The sequence below is a fragment of the Bombina bombina genome, chromosome 3, assembly GCF_027579735.1.
Source record: "Bombina bombina isolate aBomBom1 chromosome 3, aBomBom1.pri, whole genome shotgun sequence".
NCBI classification, from domain to species: Eukaryota; Metazoa; Chordata; class Amphibia; order Anura; family Bombinatoridae; genus Bombina; species Bombina bombina.
Genome location: NC_069501.1, coordinates 341,123,918 through 341,147,316, shown reverse-complemented (window position 1 = coordinate 341,147,316; position 23,399 = coordinate 341,123,918).

Genomic DNA, 23,399 nt, shown 5'->3' with positions numbered 1-23,399 from the left:
AGCACAGTAGTTAATAGTTTTATAAACCGGCGTTAGCCCAGAAAGCTCTTAACTACTGACTTTTTTCTGCGGCTGGAGTTTTGTCGTTAGATTTCTAACGCTCACTTCAGCCACGACTCTAAATACCGGCGTTAGAAAGATCCCATTGAAAAGATAGGATACGTAAATGGTGTAGGGGGATCTGCGGTATGGAAAAGTTGCGGCTGGAAAGTGAGCATTAGACCCTTTCCTGACTGACTCCAAATACCAGCGGGCGGTAAAAACCAGCGTTAGGAGCCTCTAACGCTGGTTTTAACGGCTACCGCCAAACTCTAAATCTAGGCCAAATTGTTTATCTTTGCCACAACAGATCAGTTGTGACATAATTTAATTTTTGTGTATACATTTGTGTATTGAAATAAATTTTAGCTTTATTTTCAACTATCATGTTTCAAAGTTATTTTAACTTACTTTCTTCTGACAGGCACTACTATAGCAAAATTATTCAATTACATTTTAACGTGAAGATAAGTGGTAATGCACAAATGAAAGTTACTTTTTTTCTCAGCAAAATAAGTGATTGCTTGAATGTTGTTTTGACAGAAAGTGTGTGTGTGTGGGGGGGGGGTGGGGGTTGTATATAGTTGATTGTAGTAGTCAGTAATCATTTTATTACTTCACTATTTTGACAGAATTCTTATGCATTGTAAAGAAAATAAGGTTCAAAGCCCAATACAGATAAATATTATATACATCACTCACGCCTAGATTTAGAGTTCTGCGTTAGCCGTCAAAAGCAGCATTAAGGCGTCCTAACGCTGCTTTTGGCCGGCCTCTAGTATTTAGAGTCAGGCAGGAATGGGTCTAACGCTCACTTTCAAGCCGCAACTTTTCCATACCGCAGATCCCCTTACACCAATTGCTTATCCTATCTTTTCAATGGGATCCGCCTAATGCTGGTATTTAGAATCTTGGCTGAAGTAAGTGGTAGACCCTCTACCGACAAGACTCCAGACGCAGAAAAAAGTCAGTAGTTAAGAGCTTTCTGGGCTAATGCCGGTTTATAAAGCTCTTAACTACTGTGCTCTAAAGTATACTAACACCCATAAACTACCTATGTACCCCTAAACTGAGGCCCCTACACATCGCCGCGCATATAATAAATATTTTTAACCCCTAATCTGCTAGACGCACACCGCCGCAACCTACATTATCCCTATGAACCCCTAATCTGCTTCCCCTAACATTGCCGACACCTACATAATATTTATTAACCCCTAATCTGCCTCCCCAACGTCCCCGCTACCTACCTACACTTATTAACCCCTAATCTGCCGACCGGACCTCGCCGCTACTCTAATAAATGTATTAACCTTTAAACCACCGCACTCCCACCTTGCAAACCCTATAATAAATAGTATTAACCCCAATCTGCCCTCCCTAACATTGCCGCCACCTAACTTCAAGTATTAACCCCTAATCTGCCGACCGGACCTCACCGCAACTCTAATAAATGTATTAACCCCAAAATCTAAGTCTAACCTTAACACCTCCCTAAATTAAATATAATTTTAATCTAACAAAATAAATTAAATCTTATTAACTAAAGTATTCCTATTTAAAACTGAATACTTACCTGTAAAATAAACCCTAATATAGCTACACTATAATGAATAATTATATTGTAGCTATTTTAGGATTTATATTAATTTTACAGGCAACTTTGTATTTATTTTAACTAGGTACAATAGCTATTAAATAGTTATTAACTATTTAATAGCTACCTAGTTAAAATAATTACAAAATTACCTGTAAAATAAATCCTAACCTAAGTTACAATTAAACTTAACACTACACTATCAATAAATAAATTAAATAAATTAACTAAAAGTACCTACAATTAAATACAATTAAATAAACTAAACTAAATTACAAAAAAAAAAAAACACTAAATTACAAAAAATAAAAAAAGATAACAAGAATATTAGGCTAATTACACCTACTCTAAGCCCCCTAATAAAATAAAAAGCCCCCCAAAATAATAAAGGTCCCTACCCTATTCTAAATTAAAAAGTAACCAGTTCTTTTACCAGCCCTTAAAAGGGCTTCTTGCGGGGCATGCCCCAAAGTAATCAGCTTGTTTGCCTGTAAAAAAACACAATACCACCCCCCCAACATTACAACCCACCACCCACATACCCCTACTCTAACCCAAACCCCCCTTAAATAAACCTTACACTACCCCCCTGAAGATCTCCCTACCTTGAGTCGTGTTCACCCAGCCGGGCACTGATGGACCAAAAGAGGACATCCGGAGCGGCAGAAGTCTTCATCCTATCCGGGCAGAAGAGGACATCTGGACCTGCAGACATCTTCATCCAAGCGGCATCTTCTATCTTCGTCCATCCGTAGTGGAGCCATGTTCTTCCAGCTGACGCGGATCCATCCTTCTTCCCCGACGCCTACTCGCCGAATGAAGGTTCCTTTAAATGACGTCATCCAAGATGGCGTCCCTCGAATTCCGATTGGCTGATAGGATTCTATCAACCAATCGGAATTAAGGTAGGAAAAATCTGATTGGCTGATTGAATCAGCCAATCAGATTCAAGTTCAATTGGATTGGCTGATCCAATCAGCCAATCAGATTGAGCTCGCATTCTATTGGCTGATCGGAAGTTTTTTTATTTTTTGTAATTTAGTGTTTTTTTTTTTTTTTTGTAATTTAGTTTAGTTTATTTAATTGTATTTAATTGTTGGTAGTTAATTTATTTAATTTATTTATTGATAGTGTAGTGTTAGGTTTAATTGTAACTTAGGTTAGGATTTATTTTACAGGTAATTTTTTAATTATTTTAACTAGGTAGCTATTAAATAGTTAATAACTATTTAATAGATATTGTACCTAGTTAAAATAAATACAAAGTTGCCTGTAAAATAAATATAAATTCTAAAATAGCTACAATATAATTATTCGTTATATTATAGCTATATTAGGGTTTATTTTACAGGTAAGTATTTAGTTTTAAATAGGAATTCTTTAGTTAATAAGATTTAATTTATTTTGTTAGATTAAAATTATATTTAACTTAGGGGGGTGTTAGGGTTAGGGTTAGACTTAGCTTTAGGGGTTAATACATTTATTAGAGTTATGGCGAGGTCCGGTCGGCAGATTAGGGGTTAATACTTGAAGTTAGGTGGCAGCGATGTTAGGGAGGGCAGATTAGGGGTTAATACTATTTATTATAGGGTTTGCGAGGTGGGAGTGCGGCAGTTTAGGGGTTAATAACTTTATTAGAGTAGCAGCGAGGTCCGGTCGGCAGATTTGGGGTTAATAAGTGTAGGTAAGGTAGCGACGACGTTGGGGGGGCAGATTAGGGGTTAATAAATATAATATAGGGGTCAGCGATGTTAGGAGCAGCAGATTAGGGGTATATAGGTATAATGTAGGTTGCGGCAGTGTACGGAGCGGCAGATTAGGGGTTAATAATATAATGCAGGTGTCAGCGATAGCGGGCGGCAGATTAGAGGTTAATAAGTGTAAGGTTAGGGGTAATTTAGACTCGGGCTTCATGTTAGGGTGTTAGGTGTAGACTTAGAAAGTGTTTCCCCATAGGAAACAATGGGGCTGCGTTGGGAGCTGAACGCTGCTTTTTTGCAGGTGTTAGGTTTTTTTCCATCCCAAACTGCCCCATTGTTTCCTATGGGGGAATCGTGCACGAGCACGTTTTGCCAGCTTAACGGTACCGTAAGCAACGCTGGTATTGAGGGTTGAAGTGGCAGTACATTAGGCTCAACGCACCCTTTTTGGAGCCTAACGCAGCCCTTCAGCCAGCTCTAAATACCAGCGTTGTCTTAAGGGTGCGTTGGGAAAAAAACGGTGTTAGCTACGCGGGTCTTTACCGACAAAACTCTAAATCTAGGCCATAGGTTGTTTGTTTAAAAGATAGCATGTTTGTCTTTCGGATAGGAAACCAAGTAAGAATAGGGAATTGGTCTCCATTTATTATTAGGCTAATGTCATGCTGCCCTATCTCCGCGGGGGCCCGGTACTCTCATCTCACGGCCGTTGCCATGGTTGTGGCGGTTGTTGTGCATGCGGCGATGATGTAATCGCCGCACCCTGGGCATTTTTCTGCGGTTATGGGGCTCACCTGTCTGCTATCCTTGGCGCAAACCTGCGCCTATGTAAGTACTTCCTCACTTCCTATACCTTGGCCAAGTATAGGTTGTCTTGTTCTCCATGGGTGCTTCATTCTATTGTTCTGTTTGCTATTGCTAATTGCCTTACTGTTGCTGAACTCTGCCTGTCTGTGACCATTCTATTGATTAACCCCTGAACTGCTGGATTGCCTTACTGTTGCTGAACTCTGCCTGTCTGTGATCACTCTATTGATTAACCCCTGAACTGCTGGATTGCCTTACTGTTGTTGAACTCTGCCTGTCTCTGACCTCTCTACTGAATAACCCCTAAACTGCTGGATTGCCTTATTGTTGCCGAACTTTGCTTGTCTTTGACCATTCTACTGAATATCCCCTGAACTGCTGGATTGCCCTATTGTTGCTGAACTTTGTTTATCCCTGACCTCTCTCTCCTGTTTTAAGCCCTTATCTGCTAATCCCTTGGATAACCTGCCTGTTTCCGGACTTGCTTTATGTATCTTTCTCTGAATTACCCATTGGTTCCCTGAAGGATTGGACTGTTTTCCTGGTGCCTTACTTGCCCTGTCTGGATCCACTTCTCTTTTCTCATCTCTACTGTGAGTATTGGAATGCATCCTCGACTGTGAGTATTGGATTGCATCCTCATTTATTTATTTCTTCTTTGTTCTGGGATATTTCCTTATCTTGCCACTTGACGACAGGATAAAAAGACTACTGGCCAAGTTTGGTCTGATAGGGAAATATCCCACGAGCATTACATTATACTTGGCCCATGGACCTAAATGAGGTAGCTAGAGCAATCTCACTTTAAGGACAAATGCTGGGAACTCACGCCTCACAAGACTCTGCAAAGTCTGGATTCCAAATTGGAGACTATTACTACTATGCTATCCTTGTGAAATAAATGTGATAACAAAAATCATGAAAGGAAAACCAAATAAAGTTCTGAATCAAGGATATGTCTGTGTCCTCTGGATGAGTTTTTCAGCTTGTTAGCATTCCTACTTTGAGGAAGTAGTTGTTTTGTAACAAATGACTACTAGCATTTGTTGGAGCTGTCGACTAAGCTCAAGGATATGCGCACTCCCACTTTATACTGATGTGAAAACAGTACACTAGGCAAAACTTGGATACAAATTTATTTTAAAATATATAAAAGCGTCACATAAGCCTTGATAACACCACAAAGTAAGGGTACAAAAGCAGATATGCTGTAACAAATGCTTCAAATCGCCAAACTTGCAAAGAGGTAAATGGATCAGCAGGAGTGTGACCGCCGAAACCAAAACCTCTTTAGTAGCAAGACAATAGCGCTAAGCCCCCAGGTGTCCTGGCTAGTGTAGAGACGCGATAAAACTCAATATAGAACAGTTCCGTTCCGACGTACGTTTCGCTGGTATGCTTTGTCAAGGAATGTTAGTGCGCATGTCCAATAGTCCTTTTAAACACAATTTTTTTTATTTTTTTTATAATTTTTTTATTTATTTATTTATTTTTTTTTTTTTATTTTTTTTACTTTGTCCACACTTATATTGTCAGTGCTAGGTGGTTTTAGAATGTTTCACGAACTTATTTTCAATATATGGAGCCCCAAATGTAAAATTAAACACATACGGCTAGATTTGGAGTTTTGTCGGTAACGAGCCGAAAAACTAACGCCCGCGTTTTACTGGCCGCACCATAAAAATAACTCTGGTATCGAGAGTCCACATAAAGGCTGCGTTAGGCTCCAAAAAAGGAGCGTAGAGCATTTTTAATGCAGCTTCAACTCTCGATACCAGAGTTGCTTACGGACGCGGCCAGCGATTCCCCCATAGAAAACAATGGGGCTGTTTGAGCTGAAAAAAAACCTAACACCTGCAAAAAAGCCGCGTTCCGCTCCTAACGCAGCCCCATTGTTTGCTATGCGGTAACCCTTCCTACGTCTGCACTAAACACTCTAACATGTACCCCGAGTCTAAACACCCCTAACCTTACACTTATTAACCCCTAATCTGCCGCCCCCGCTATCGCTGACCCCTGCATATTATTATTAACCCCTAATCTGCCGCTCCGTAAACCGCCGCTACTTACATTATCCCTATGTACCCCTAATCTGCTGCCCTAACATCGCCGACCCCTATATTATATTTATTAACCCCTAATCTGTCCCCCACAACGTCGCCTCTACCTGCCTACACTTATTAACCCCTAATCTGCCGAGCGGACCTGAGCGCTACTATAATAAAGTTATTAACCCCTAATCCGCCTCACTAACCCTATCATAAATAGTATTAACCCCTAATCTGCCCTCCCTAACATCGCCGACACCTAACTTCAATTATTAACCCCTAATCTGCCGACCGGAGCTCACCGCTATTCTAATAAATGGATTAACCCCTAAAGCTAAGTCTAACCCTAACACTAACACCCCCCTAACTTAAATATAATTTAAATCTAACAAAATAAATTAACTCTTATTAAATAAATTATTCCTATTTAAAGATAAATACTTACCTGTAAAATAAATCCTAATATAGCTACAATATAAATTATATTTATATTATAGCTATTTTAGGATTAATATTTATTTTACAGGTAACTTTGTATTTATTTTAACCAGGTACAATAGCTATTAAATAGTTAATAACTATTTAATAGCTACCTAGTTAAAATAATTACAAAATTACCTGTAAAATAAATCCTAACCTAAGTTACAAATAAACCTAACACTAGACTATCAATAAATTAATTAAATAAACTACCTACAATTAACCTAACACTACACTATCAATAAATTAATTAAATACAATTGCTACAAATAAATACAATTAAATAAACTAGCTAAAGTAAAAAAAAAAAAAACTAAAAAATATTTACAAACATAAGAAAAATATTACAACAATTTTAAACTAATTACACCTACTCTAAGCCCCCTAATAAAATAACAAAGACCCCCAAAATAAAAAAATGCCCTACCCTATTCTACAAAAAAGTTCAAAGCTCTTTTACCTTACCAGCCCTGAACAGGGCCCTTTGCGGGGCATGCCCCAAAGAATTCAGCTCTTTTGCCTGTAAAAAAAAACATACAATACCCCCCCCCAACATTACAACCCACCACCCACATACCCCTAATCTAACCCAAACCCCCCTTAAATAAACCTAACACTAAGCCCCTGAAGATCTTCCTACCTTATCTTCACCCTGCCAGGTTCACCGATCCGTCCTGAAGAGCTCCTCCGATGTCCTGATCCAAGCCCAAGCGGGGGGCTGAAGAGGTCCATGATCCAGCTGAAGTCTTGATCCAAGCGGGAGCTGAAGAGGTCCATGATCCGGATGAAGTCTTCATCCAAGCGGGAGCTGAAGAGGTCCATGATCCGGATGAAGTCTTCTATCAACGGCATCTTCAATCTTCTTTCTTCCGGATCCATCTTGCAGACCTCCGACGCGGAACAACCTCTTCTCCTGACGCCCACTAGCCGAATGACGGTTCCTTTAAGGGACGTCATCCAAGATGGCGTCCCTCGAATTCCGATTGGCTGATAGGATTCTATCAGCCAATCGGAATTAAGGTAGGAATATTCTGATTGGCTGATGGAATCAGCCAATCAGAATCAAGTTCAATCCGATTGGCTGATCCAATCAGCCAATCAGATTGAGCTCGCATTCTATTGGCTGTTCCGATCAGCCAATAGAATGCAAGCTCAATCTGATTGGCTGATTGGATCAGCCAATCGGATTGAACTTGATTCTGATTGGCTGATTCCATCAGCCAATCAGAATATTCCTACCTTAATTCCGATTGGCTGATAGAATCCTATCAGCCAATCGGAATTCGAGGGATGCCATCTTGGATGACGTCCCTTAAAGGAACCGTCATTCTGCAGTTGGACGTCGCCGGAAGAAGATGGGTCCGCGGTGGAGGTCTTCAGGATGGAGCCCGTCGTCATCGGATGAAGATAGAAGATGCCGCTTGGATCAAGATGGTTGCCGGTCCGGATCGCCTCTTCTTCCCGGATAGGATGAAGACTTTGGAGCCTCTTCTGGACCTCTTCAGGCACCGGATGATGGATCGCCAACCCCCGCTTGGGTTGGATGAAGATTTTGGAGCCAGGACGGATCGGTGATACCTGGTGAGGTGAAGACAAGGTAGGATGATCTTCAGGGGCTTAGTGTTAGGTTTATTTAAGGGGGGTTTGGGTTAGATTAGGGGTATGTGGGTGGTGGGTTGTAATGTTGGGGGGGGGTATTGTATGTTTTTTTTTACAGGCAAAAGAGCTGAACTTCTTGGGGCATGCCCCGCAAAGGGCCCTGTTCAGGGCTGGTAAGGTAAAAGAGCTTTTAACTTTAGTAATTTAGAATAGGGTAGAGCATTTTTTATTTTGGGGGGCTTTGTTGTTTTATTAGTGGGCTTAGAGTAGGTGTAATTAGTTTAAAATTGTTGTAATATTTTTCTTATGTTTGTAGATATCTTTTTTATTTTTTGTAACTTAGTTCTTTTTTATTTTTTGTACTTTAGCAAGTTTATTTAATTGTATTTATTTGTAGGAATTGTATTTAATTAATTTATTGATAGTGTAGTGTTAGGTTAATTGTAGGTAATTGTAGGTAGTTTATTTAATTAATTTATTCATAGTATAGTGTTAGTTTTAATTGTAACTTAGGTTAGGATTTCTTTTACAGGTAAATTTGTAATTATTTTAACTATTTTAGCTATTAAATAGTTCTTAACTATTTAATAGCTATTGTACCTGGTTAAAATAAATACAAAGTTACCTGTAAAATAAATATAAATCCTAAAATAGCTATAATATAAATATAATTTATATTGTAGCTATATTAGGATTTATTTTACAGGTAAGTATTTATCTTTAAATAGGAATAATTTATTTAATAAGAGTTAATTTATTTCGTTAGATTTAAATTATATTTAACTTAGGGGGGTGTTAGGGTTAGGGTTAGACTTAGCTTTAATCCATTTATTAGAATAGCGGTGAGCTCCGGTCGGCAGATTAGGGGTTAATAATTGAAGTTAGGTGTCGGCGATGTTAGGGAGGGCAGATTACGGGTTAATACTATTTATGATAGGGTTAGTGAGGCGGATTAGGGGTTAATAACTTTATTATAGTAGCGCTCAGGTCCGCTCGGCAGATTAGGGGTTAATAAGTGTAGGCAGGTGGAGGCGACATTGTGGGGGGCAGATTAGGGGTTAATAAATATAATATAGGGGTCGGTGGTGTTAGGGGCAGCAGATTAGGGGTACATAGGGATAATGTAGCTGGCGGCGGCGTGCGGACGGCAGATTAGGGGTTAATAAGTGTAGGTAGCTGGCGGAGACGTTGTGGGGGGCAGATTAGGGGTTACTAAATATAATATAGGGGTCGGCGGTGTTAGGGGCAGCAGATTAGGGGTACATAAGGATAACGTAGGTGGCGGTCGGCAGATTAGGGGTTAAAAAAATTTAATCGAGTGGCGGCGATATGGGAGGACCTCGGTTTAGGGGTACATAGGTAGTTTATGGGTGTTAGTGTACTTTAGAGCACAGTAGTTAAGAGCTTTATAAACCGGCGTTAGCCCAGAAAGCTCTTAACTACTGACTTTTTTCCTGCGGCTGGAGTTTTGTCGTTAGATGTCTAACGCTCACTTCAGAAACGACTCTAAATACCGGAGTTAGGAAGATCCCATTGAAAAGATAGGATACGCAATTGACGTAAGGGGATCTGCGGTATGGAAAAGTCGCGGCTGAAAAGTGAGCGTTAGACCCTATTTTGAGTGACTCTAAATACCGGCGGTAGCCTATAACCAGCGTTAGGAGCATCTAACGCTGGTTTTCACAGCTACCGCCAAACTCCAAATCTAGGTCATAGTTAGAAACAGTAACCTCAATATCCTATCATAACTTTTCAGCGCAAACACATATAAGTACAATATATGTTTTTAAACATGTTACATGCTAACAAATAAAATCTATTTTTGAAAACATTGCTACACAACTAGGTTTATGATAAGGCTAGTAGTTTAATTATGGTCCATAGGACATATAGTCAGTAACATCGCTTAAACCAAAAAAGATATAACTAATACCTTCACAATAAGGGGTTAAAAAAACAAATACCTACATATATAATCAGTATAGACACTAATTGCAGGCACAATGTGATTATGTTTTTTGAAGTTTTGTATATATGTATAATGCTATAACATTATAATGCATAATTTCCTAATTCTGGTTATCCATCTTAACATCTATGCATATATCAACAAAATGTATAAAACTGAAAGAAGTTGAAAAACATACTAGTTGTTTAATGACAAATTACCTAAATGCCAACTTCCAAAATGGAGGATGTAACCACAAACCTGGCAGAAACTCATCAATGGATTGTTTAAAAGGACTATTGGACATGTGCACTAACATTCCTTGACAAAGCATACCAGCGAAACGTACGTCGGAACTGAACTGTTCTATATTGAGTTTTATCACGTCTCTACACTAGCCAGGACACCTGGGGGCTTAGCGCTATTGTCTTGCTACTAAAGAGGTTTTGGTTTCGGCGGTCACACTGCTGCTGATCCATGTACCTCTTTGCAAGTTTGGTGATTTGAAGCATTTGTTACAGCATATCTGCTTTTGTACCCTAACATTGTGGTGTTATCAAGGCTTATGTGACGTTTTTGTATATTTTAAAATAAATTTGTATCCAAGTTTTGCCTAGTGTACTGTTTTCCCATCAGTATAAAGTGGGAGTGCGCATATCCTTGAGCTTAGTCGAAAGCTCCAACAAATGTGATTAGTCATTTGTTACAAAACAACTACTTCCTCAAAGTGCCGTTACAGATTCACACTATGTTGCAATTTTCTGTTTTCTTTTTTATGGGATCGCACTGAGGAATGCAACAAGCTGAAAAACTCATCCAGAGGACACAGACATATCCTTGATTCAGAACTTTATTTGGTTTTCCTTTCATGATTTTTGTTATCACATTTATTTCACATTTTTTTTCTTTGTGATATTCGGTATATTTATTGTAATGCTATGCTATCCTTACTTGTTGCAGAGAAAAACACTGCTCCTGTTGCCACACAGCCAACCCCTGCTGCTAGTACCGCAACCTCCTCTCCTGCTTCTGGTAGCATACCCCGGATACCATTGCCAGACAAGTATGATGGCACTACTGACTGTAGGGGTTTTCTCAACCAGTGTAGACTGCATTTCCGCAATGAACCTCATACCTTCCAGTCCCATCATTCAAAGGTCACCTTTAATATTTCCTTATTGTAGGATAAGGCCCTAGCCTGGGTTTCTTCCTTATTGGAACAAAGTGCTCAACTCCTGAACAATGCTGATACCTTTGTTTCTGCACTGTTTTCTGTGTTTGGCACCTCTGGTCGCACATCTGCTGCAGAACACTCTCTCTTGAATCTCTGCCAGAGTAAATGATCTGTGGCACAATATGCCATTGAGTTTTGCACCTTGGCACACAAGACCAGTTGGGATTGCAGTGCCCTCAGGGTAGCCTTCCGGAGAGGTCTACATGAATGCATCAAGGATGAGCTCACATATCGTGATGTTATTTCTATCCTGGATGAATTTTTAGAACTTTTCATTAGTCTGGATTCACGCATTCAGGAGCTACAAACTGAGAGAGAGAGAACTCACAGAGTCCTGCCTACTTGTCCTCCTACCCGTGTACCCACTAGACTGTCCTCCATCCCTCCTGTACCTCTGGTTGCTTCTGAGGAGGAACCCATGTATCTCTCTTCCATTAAGTCCTCTGAATCTGAAAGACAGAGAAGAAGGAGGTTAAGACTATGCTTTTATTGTGGTTCTAATTCTCACCAACTCAAGAATTGTGACATATTGCTGCGAAAAGCCAATGCTTAGAGGATAAAAAAGGGGTACCTCTAAGCATGGCCACTACCAATTCCCCTCACTCTTCTTGGATCCTGGTACCCATTACCCTTACCTTTCTCCAGAACTCTGTCCATGCTCAAGCCTTTGTTAATTCTGGGATGGCTGGACATTTCCTAGACCACCGTTTCATGATTCACACAGGTTTGCCTCTTCTTCAGAAAAAACACTGTCTCAGATTAACCACTCTGGATGGCACTCCCCTTGGATCAGGCCTAAACTATTCTGAATCTGCATCCCTAACCATGACTATGGGAGTCCTACATTCTGAACAATTGCAATTTGATGCTATTCATTCTCCTGCAAACACAATCCACAATTTGATTGAACTGAGGGACAGTTGGCCTTGGGGCAAATCCTGTTTTTACTCCTGCCTGGCTAAAGTTACTCCATTGCATAATGACCCTATAGCCAATCTTCAGACTTCTTCTACCTTTCCCAGGGTATATGCAGAATTTATGGATGTGTTTGAAAAGAAGGAAGCTTTATGTGCTGCCACCTCACCACCCTTATGACTGCTAAATTGACCTGTTTCCTGGAGCCCTACTCCCTAAAGGAAGGACTTATCTGCTTTCTAAGGCTGAGACTAGAGCCATGGAGGAATACATCCAAGAAAACCTAACTAAATGATTTATCTGCCCTTCCTCTTCTCCTGCTGGGGCTGGTTTCTTTTTCATCAGTAAAAAGGATGGTGGTTCTTCCAGTGGGAGGGCGTTTGTGGCGGCAGCAGTGGAGAAGAGCTCCGTTTTAAGGATTAAAATTTAATGATTGCGCTGAATGCCCTATAACTGTTTGTCTTGGTGGAAAGTCAGCGCCTGAGAGTGATCAGTACAGAGTAAGACATAGCTCCCTCATCGAGGTCCATACTGAAGTTACGGAAAGGATATAGGAGCGGCAGAGGAAATCATACGGCTGCCATCTTTAAAGCCCGCTACACTGAACCAGCTCCGGACCCTGCACATACCTACAAGCTGCTACGATCAAGGATTTTCTGCAGGATCAGATAATAAAAGGTTGGAGGGTTCGTGGGAGTGAAGGAAATCATGATATAGCTGCCTGTGAGCCGATTCTTCAGCCAGGTCCGCATACCCACGTGGCAGGTGCATTGCAGTAGCCATTCATGGTAGCAGGTTGCTCAGCCATGCATCAGAAATGCACCTGACTAGTCAATTTCCACATATTGGGAGCGGACATTAGGGGTACATTAGGGGTACAACATAGTTATGTAGTGGGCCACTGTTTGTAAAAAAAATGGTTTGAGATCAATTCAGTTTCTCTCCCCCCCCCTTCACAATCGCTATATAAAAGCCTGCCCCAAGGTGTTACTTTATGCTGAAAAGCCATAGGCTAATTATAAGGGAGGAGGAAGGAGACAAAAGCAAGTAGAGGAGCGGAGCTGTATCTGGAAGAATAGTTTTGAATGATATAGGCCGCCGGTACACGGTTAGTTTGACAAGATCTGCAGCATAAGCAAGAGTACACCTTGTGACTTTATCCACACCGTGCCTGTCTGGAGACACCCTGCATGCAGCAATACTACTCTAGCTTCCACAAATCTACCAGTAACATGGCAGAAAAGTCCAAAGCAGATAAGAAGCAAAGACATGACACTGAGGTACATTAGATGCCCGCAGCTCCAGAATTACAGGATGAGGCCTCAGTAAATATGGACACACATCCAATAGTCTCACAACTTTCATCTTTATTCCTCCCCAAAATTGAGCAGCTCCAAATGGGGGAAGACTCCCTCAATACAGAATTCAAGCAATTCTCACAGAGGCTACAACATGCAGAACATCGTGTATCTGAGCATGAAGATCATCAACGTGATATAGCCTCCAGAGTTACCAATATGCAGAAACAAAACACGCTGCTTCAAGCTCGCCTGGATGACCTGGAAAACAGTTTGAGAAGGAACAACCTCAGGGTAGTCGGCCTCCCAGAATCAGTCTTAAGTGACTCCTTGTTGCAATTTGCGGAGACAACACTACCGGAGCTCTTACATTTAAGCAGTATGTGTGGCAGAGAGAGCTCACTATGTTGGTCAAGCAAGAACAGCAGACAACAGCTAGATGTCACTGAGACATGTGCTCATTAAATACCTTAATTTCAAGGACAAAATCAAGCTGTTGAGAGCCTACAGACAATATGGTCCACCAGTAATTGATGGAAAGAAGATACTCTTATTCCAAGACTATTCTTTTTTAAGTGTCTAGGAGACGCAAATAATTCTCTCCTTATTGCCAACAATTTTTGAAAAAGAGACACTCTGTTGCGCTTCTGTACCCAGCAACAGACAGCGCGAGGACCCAAGTTCTTCGTCAACCCAAATCTACAAAAATGTCTTGAGAGTGAAGACAAGGACAATGCACAAGCACAAAAGGGCCACGATCCAGATACCTGAATTTAATATTAGTAGCCAGACTTGTGTAACAGGACTCTAAGTATCCAGACTGTTTTTTTTTTTTGTTTGTTTTTTAAAGAAATAGCCTGATGGCAATAATTTTGTGAGATGTCTGCCTTCCTTGCATGTATGTTTTTGTTTCATTTTTACCTTCCTCTGTGTCTCCTTTTCTGATTGCCTTTACCTCTATTATGTTTTGTTAGTTAATACTCTCAGTTTAAGGGTTGCAGGAAGGGGTAGTTAAGTTGAAGGAATAATGTTTAAATCAATGTTGGAAGAAAAGCAGAAATTATGAATGTTAGTGGTTTCTAAGGGGTATTCTTACTCATCATGGATCATTTATTTTTTTCTTTCTTTTTGTTAGTTGTCCTCATGTGATTAGGGAATGCAGTATTGATGCCTCGGAAGAGCTGACAGAATCACATCTAGTTTTCACTTTTGATGCAAGACTCGTAAAGAGGAGAAGCAAAGCTGAAAATGATAGCAGAGCCACCAACAGTAAGATGTATTTAAACAAACTCACTCACTTCACAACAAACGTAATCATATTATATTGTACATTGGGTCTTAGCCCATTTCCCCATAAACACTTAAGATATAGCTAACAATTGAATATTGTGACTTGGAATGTGACTTAGAATGTGGGGGGGGGGGGGTCACCTCCCTGATAAAGCGCAAGGGCATCCTTAAAAATTAAAAATTTAAAAATGATTACAAAATGCACATATAACTTGTAGAGATACACTTGGGTTGAGGAGCATCAAAAACTCAAACAAGGGTGGGTCCATGAGGTGATAGCATCACCATTTGGGAAAAAGAGAGCGAGGGGAGTAGCAATACTCTTTCGGAAAGGTTTAGATTACAAAGTTAATTATACAGACATAGATACTAATGGTAGATATGTAATTCTGAAACTAGAAATAGAGGGGATTTGCTTTCTTCTGGTGGGAGTATACGGTCCTTTACAAGATAAGGCCCAGTTCTGGCTCGCATTGCAGAGAAAATTCCTCCAACAGTCTGCCCTTAGTGATAGGGGGAGACTATAATATCGCACCACAAGTACTGTTAGAAAGATTTAAGAAACCGGAGAAACCATATAAAACTTCACAACCGCCCCCATATACACAACGGGACACATTAACTATAAATAAATTTAGGCATGCCCTTTCGGTGGTCGATGTGTGGAGGGAAAGGAATCCTGAAACAAAGGATTATACCTGTATTTCACCTTCTAAATGCATATTGTACCACATCGATTTTTTCCTGGTGTCAGTCTCATACAAAACTAGAGTTAAGGAGATAAGTATTGAACCAGTCAAAAATTGGGACCATGCACATATCAAATTAGTGATAGAAATGCATAGCAAACAATGTAAGCAAATTAGATGGGTTTTTCCTTGGCAGTTATACAGTATAAAGACCCTGATTTTCATAGATATGTGGTGGGTGAGTGGAATGCTTACAGTGCTTTGAACACACAACATCTAGACAAACCTATGCTGTTTTGGGAAAAAGCCAAGGCAGTTATGAGGGGTGTAATCTCAAATTATGCAGCAGGGGTCCACAAAAAGTTTAAAGCTAAAGAGTCCCTTCTCTTGAGGCAGCTCCTCAACATTCAAAACAAATACCTTAGGAACCCCACTGCACATAATAGGAAGGCATATACACTGATCAAAGACCAGAGGGGCACTTTATTATTACATCAGGCACAAAGATCAATGGACAGAGTGAGGGCGAAGTTTTATAGATTCAGGAACAAATAGAATACATTTTTAGCCGCACTGACACGATTGAGTAGGCTGCCTAATTGTGTAATGGCTATTCGAGATGGAACGGAGGTCCACTCAGACCAGCATAAAATACAAGATAGGTTTTGCAGGTTTTATCAAGAGTTGTACAATGGTTCGTCAGTAAATACAGACGCTAGAGAGAAAATGTGGGATAGAATAAAATGAATAAGATCCAAGACCCTATAGCACCAGAGTAGTAGACAACGTGCTCGCTGAAGGGCCTCACACCACCAAGGCCTAACTTGAATATCCAGCAGCACCAAAGATAAATATTAGAAACATTTTATTGCAGCCAGTAAAAGTACAATGCTACGGACCTAGTGGTCCTTAGTCATGTATAAAATCAAACACACTAAGTGTACTTAACTAGCCTATACAGATACCTCCCATTGTGACATCACACAGGTACTCATAGTTTTATACAACTCTAGCTGAACACAAGTGTCAGCTCTAGGGGGTGCAATACAGATGACTACTACAATAATATAAAGGGTTCTAAATTAAAATACCCAGCTATTTGCCAAATAAAAAGATCAGGATACAAACTTTCTCTGTGAATGCAATCACAAAAAACAAAGGCGCCTCCTACAGCTCCATGTACGAAGCAGCGAAAGCTGCTCCGGAGCCTTTGCGGGGCAGGTTCGCATATGCGAGCCTGCTTCCCGCAATGTAAGAAGCAGCGGTCATTAGACCGCTGCTTCCTACACCCTACGCCACCTCTTAGGTGGCGAAGCAAAATCACTGAGAGCTTGCTCGCTCTCGGTGATTGACAGCCCCTTCAGTCGCGTGATTGGTCGCGCGACTGAAGGGGCGGGCATTACACACTCCGCTGAGTGTGTAATGATACATACGGGCAAGCGAATCAATAGATCTGCTGCCCGTGTGTAGCGGAGGCGGGCGGACAGCTTCGCGAGTTAAGAAGCTGTCCGCCCACCTCTTAGTACATGGAGCCCCCAGTGTGATACTGTGGATATGAATGGAGAGATGAATATAAGCTGAATGGATACTCACAATGTCCCAGCTCACTGTCTCAGCATCAGTGCCGGTATTCGTGAAGTCCTCAGTGGATATAAACAAGCTCAGACTCTCATAATAATGTTAAAATAGACCACAATTTAATGGCAAATAAAAGTCAGATATCAACCATATGACTCTGATATTAAAAAGGACAGAATGCAACGTGTTTCTCAGACTACTGTCTGTTTTCATCAGACTTCTTTCATAGTTTTACATAGGTAATTACTTATAACCTCCCATATAATTCAACCTCCCATCTAGTGTTTAACCTCATCAATGCCTATTCTATACTGAATACATACAATAACCTTTTAATATAGTTCCATTTCAAATAATCCTTTATAACCTATCATTGTAACCTTACTCATCAAACATTAGAATCTGTATTATCATTACTAATAGAATATAATCCAAAAAATATATTTATCTTATCCTACAATATAATAGAGATGAATGTTATCCATGTTTAGGTTGTTGCAATTGCAACAAAGGCAGATAATTTTTTCACCCAAGAACTGGAAAAAAAAATTCAGGATTTATTTACCTGTAATACAGAATAGGTGATATATATCCTTAAATGTCCATGTCCCAAAATTTATATAAGTGAAACAACTAGGAAGGTTCATGAAAGGATCACGGAACATAATTCTAACATCAGGACCAAGAACCCCAAATCCCCAGTTGCATGCCATTTTAAAGAGGCTGGACATGCAATAAATCAACTAAGATATCATATTATAGAAGTTGTTCCAACAGAAAGAAGACGGGTGATAGGGAGAAAAAACTGAAACAAAGTGAGGCATTTTGGATATATCATCTAGAAACTAAGGCCTCGCTTCCATTGAGTCATTAAAAATGGAGCCATAAGCTACCGAAGCGGCCGACAGCTAAAAGTAATTTACGGCTCCATTTTAGTATCAGGTTTCCATTGAAATATTTTGCGGATAGCGTGCAGTCGCTCTTTTCGTGTAGCTGTAAGTTAAAGTTGTGTTAACGCTTCCATCTGATGTTGAATTTCTTGAAAATCAATTAGTTGCTAAGGTAACCCGACATTACGCTATAGCATTTACGTTTAACGTCCATGCTCCTTACCGGTGATCACCTCTCAAGAAAAATAAAGATACACTTATCCATATTTTTAATAATCAAATACTATTTTTTAATATAATTATATTTACCACTTCATAACTATAAGTAATATGTATTGCTGCCCTAGGCATAGGTCTAGTTTGCATTCTGTAGATATGTTTTTGCATATACAGGGAGTGCAGAATTATTAGGCAGATGAGTATTTTGACCACATCATCCTCTTTATGCATGTTGTCTTACTCCAAGCTGTATAGGCTCAAAAGCCTACTACCAATTAAGCATGTTAGGTGATGTGCATCTCTGTAATGAGAAGGGGTGTGGTCTAATGACATCAACACCCTATATCAGGTGTGCATAATTATTAGGCAACTTCCTTTCCTTTGGCAAAATGGGTCAAAAGAAGGACTTGACAGGCTCAGAAAAGTCAAAAATAGTGAGATATCTTGCAGAGGGATGCAGCACTCTTACAATTGCAAAGCTTCTGAAGCGTGATCATCGAACAATCAAGCGTTTCATTCAAAATAGTCAACAGGGTCGCAAGAAGCGTGTGGAAAAACCAAGGCGCAAAATAACTGCCCATGAACTGAGAAAAGTCAAGCGTGCAGCTGCCAAGATGCCACTTGCCATCAGTTTGGCCATATTTCAGAGCTGCAACATCACTGGAGTGCCCAAAAGCACAAGGTGTGCAATACTCAGAGACATGGCCAAGGTAAGATAGGCTGAAAGACGACCACCACTGAACAAGACACACAAGCTGAAACGTCAAGACTGGGCCAAGAAATATCTCAAGACTGATTTTTCTAAGGTTTTATGGACTGATGAAATGAGAGTGAGTCTTGATGGGCCAGATGGATGGGCCCGTGGCTGGATTGGTAAAGGGCAGAGAGCTCCAGTCCGACTCAGACGCCAGCAAGGTGGTGGTGGAGTACTGGTTTGGGCTGGTATCATCAAAGATGAGCTTGTGGGGCCTTTTCGGGTTGAGGATGGAGTCAAGCTCAACTCCCAGTCCTACTGCCAGTTTCTGGAAGACACCTTCTTCAAGCAGTGGTACAGGAAGAAGTCTGCATCCTTCAAGAAAAACATGATTTTCATGCAGGACAATGATCCATCACACGCGTCCAAGTACTCCACAGCGTGGCTGGCAAGAAAGGGTATAAAAGAAGAAAATCTAATGACATGGCCTCCTTGTTCACCTGATCTGAACCCCATTGAGAACCTGTGGTCCATCATCAAATGTGAGATTTACAAGGAGGGAAAACAGTACACCTCTCTGAACAGTGTCTGGGAGGCTGTGATTGCTGCTGCACGCAATGTTGATGGTGAACAGATCAAAACACTGACAGAATCCATGGATGGCAGGCTTTTGAGTGTCCTTGCAAAGAAAGGTGGCTATATTGGTCACTGATTTGTTTTTGTTTTGTTTTTGAATGTCAGAAATGTATATTTGTGAATGTTGAGATGTTATATTGGTTTCACTGGTAAAAATAAATAATTGAAATGGGTATATATTTGTTTTTTGTTAAGTTGCCTAATAATTATGCACAGTAATAGTCACCTGCACACACAGATATCCCCCTAAAATAGCTAAAACTAAAAACAAACTAAAAACTACTTCCAAAAATATTCAGCTTTGATATTAATGAGTTTTTTGGGTTCATTGAGAACATGGTTGTTGTTCAATAATAAAATTAATCCTCAAAAATACAACTTGCCTAATAATTCTGCACTCCCTGTATTATTATATTTAAATATATACTGATATTTCTATTAGAATATAAGTTCAACTATTTCTATACATGAGACAACAATAAATATTACTTATAACAATTTATTTCTAGATTAAAACACTTGCATTATTTGTAAGTTTTATAATTTCAATAGAAAATAGGTCTCAAAAAGCACAATTTTCCTCTTTTACACCTAGTTGAGCTGGGTGTAATATTTCTCAATGTATAGACAGCCTCCGACAGTATATTAGCGGTTTGCGCTTTCATTGGAAACCTGGTATAATTTATTGATTAACGGCTTCTATTACTTTCTCTGGGACGCGAAGATTTTTTCGGCAGCCGGAGTCCAGCTGCTGATATTGAGGTATAACGCGCCATTGGAAACAGTCGTTAAACGTTATTGCTTTCGACAGCATATTTAACGGTTTGCGATTGCACGCAAACTGAATTACAATTTAATGGAAGCGAGGCCTAAGGGGGGTAGTTATCAAGCCGTCAACCTCAAATACGCTGGAATTCCGCAGCGTATTTGTGGCGAGGCTGATTTGCCTTAGTTATCAAAGGCTAGAGACCGGCAAAAGTAGAATTTTGTGACGTAAGCTTCGATCCGCCGGACTCAGTCCGACACAGATCGATTCTTTACGTCACTCGAGATGTTCCGCACACAAGTGCGGCACATTCTGACTACCTTTGCTAGTTTTCAAAAAACTAGCAGGTACGCTCGGCACTTTTCCGGCCCAGCGTACCTGGTTTTCAATCCGCCGCCCTGGAGGCGGCGGATCCCATAGGAATCAATGGGAGTCCGACCATAGCGAAAGTTCATGTTCGCTGCTGCCCGATATCCCATTGATTCCTATGGGAGATGTCTGCACCTAACACCCTGACATGTACCCCGAGTCTAAACACCCCTAATCTGCCCCCCCTACACCGCTGCAACTAAATAAATATATTACCCCCTAAACCGCCGCTCCCGGAGCCCACCGCCACTCTAATAAAATGATTAACCTCTAAACCGCCGCTCCCGGAGCCCACCGCAAGCTATAATAAATATGTTAACCCCTAAGCCACCGCTCCCTGACTCCGCCGCAACTATAATATATGTATTAACCCCTAAACCGCCACTCCCTGACCCCGCCACAACTATAATATATGTATTAACCCCTAAACCTAAGTCTAACCCTAACCCTAACACCCCCCAACTTGCCCCCCCTACACCGCCGCCACTGTAATAAAATTATTAACCAATAAACCTAAGTCTAACCCTAACCCTAACACCCCCAATTTAAATATTAATTAAATAAATCTAAATAATATTTCTATTATTAACTAAATTAATCCTATTTAAAAATAAATACTTACCTATAAAATAAACCCTAATATAGCTACAATATAAATAATAATTATATTGTAGCTATCTTAGGATTTATATTTATTTTACAGGCAACTTTCAATTTATTTTAACTAGGTACAATAGCTATTAAATAGTTATTAACTATTTAATAGCTTACCTAGCTAAAATAAAGAGAAATTTACCTGTAAAATAAATCCTAATCTAAGTTACAATTAAACCTAACACTACACTATCATTACATTAATTAAATAAATTAAAAACAAATAACTACAATTAAATACAATTACATAAACTAACTAAAGTACAAAAAATAAAAAAGCTAAGTTACAAAAAATAAAAAAAATAAGTTATAAACATTTAAAAAATATTACAACAATTTTAAGCTAATTAAACCTAATCTAAGCCCCCTAATAGAATAACAAAGCCCCCCAAAATAAAAAATTCCCTACCCTATTCTAAATTAAAAACGTTCAAAGCTCTTTTACGTTACCAGCCCTTAAAAGGGCCTTTTGCGGGGCATGCCCCAAAGAATTCAGCTCTTTTGCTGTAAAAGAAAAATACAAACCCCCCCAACATTAAAACCCACCACCCACATACCCCTAATCTAACCCAAACCCCCCTTAGAAAAACCTAACACTACCCCCCTGAAGCTCATCCTACTTTGAGTTGTCTTCAGCCAGCCGACCCACCGATGGAACCGAAGAGGAGATCCGGAGTGGCAGAAGTGATCCTCCAAGGGGCGCTGAAGAAGTCTTCCATCCGATGAAGTCATCATCCAGGCGGCATTGAAGAAGTCTTCCATCCGGGCGATGTCATCTTCCAAGCGGCGCTGAAGAAGTCTTCCATCCGGGCGATGTCATCATCCAAGTGAGGTCTTCAATCTTCTTTCTTCAGGATCCATCTTCATCCCGCCGACGCGGAACATCCTTCTTCCCCGACGGACTAACGACGAATGAAGGCTCCTTCCAATTGGATGATAGGATTCTATCAGCCAATCGGAATTAAGGTAGGAAAAATCTGATCCAATCAGCCAATCAGATTGAGCTCGCATTCTATTGGCTGTTCCGATCAGCCAATAGAATGCAAGCTCAATCTGATTGGCTGATTCAATCAGCCAAACAGATTTTTCCTACCTTAATTCCGATTGGCTGATAGAATCCTATCAGCCAATCGGAATTGAAGGGACACCATCTTGGATGACGTCCCTTAAAGGAGCCTTCATTCGTCGTTAGTCCGTCGGGGAAGAAGGATGTTCCGCGTCGGCGGGATGAAGATGAATCCTGAAGAAAGAACATTGAAGACCCCGCTTGGAATATGACATCGCCCGGATGGAAGACTTCTTCAGCGCCACTTGGAAGATGACATCACCCGGATGGAAGACTTCTTCAGCGCCGCATGGATGATGACTTCATCGGATGGAAGACTTCTTCAGCGCCCCTTGGAGGATCACTTCTGCCACTCCGGATCTCCTCTTCAGTTCCATCGGTGGGTCAGCTGGCTGAAGACAACTCAGGATAGGTGTAATAATTCTTGAACAATTTTGATCAATAGTATCAGTCAGTGATATTCCTTATGACAATATACAAGTAAATTTAGTAAGGCATATGAATTCTGAGTAAGGCGATTTTCCTTTAAAGTTTAAATATAGTTTTGTGTCACACGAACAACCCTGCTAATATAGATATTATCTTGGTTGTCACTGTGACTTAATATGGCCTTCCTATTATCAGCTGTAGTCAGGTTTATGGCTAAATACAGGAAGATAATTGTAGGCAAGGAAACAGTAATAATTTGTACCTTGTCCGCTCTAATATTTAGGAAGATAACAGTTCATACCTTATCCCTTGAAGTAATATGAGGGTTACCGGGGATATTGCTGAGGGAAAATCCTCCTTGTCAGAGCTTGAATACGATCACCCAGTGTCAGCTTAGCACACACGCTGAGACTGGCGGCGGCGGTAGCTGATGACGTCACTATAGCTCCGCTAG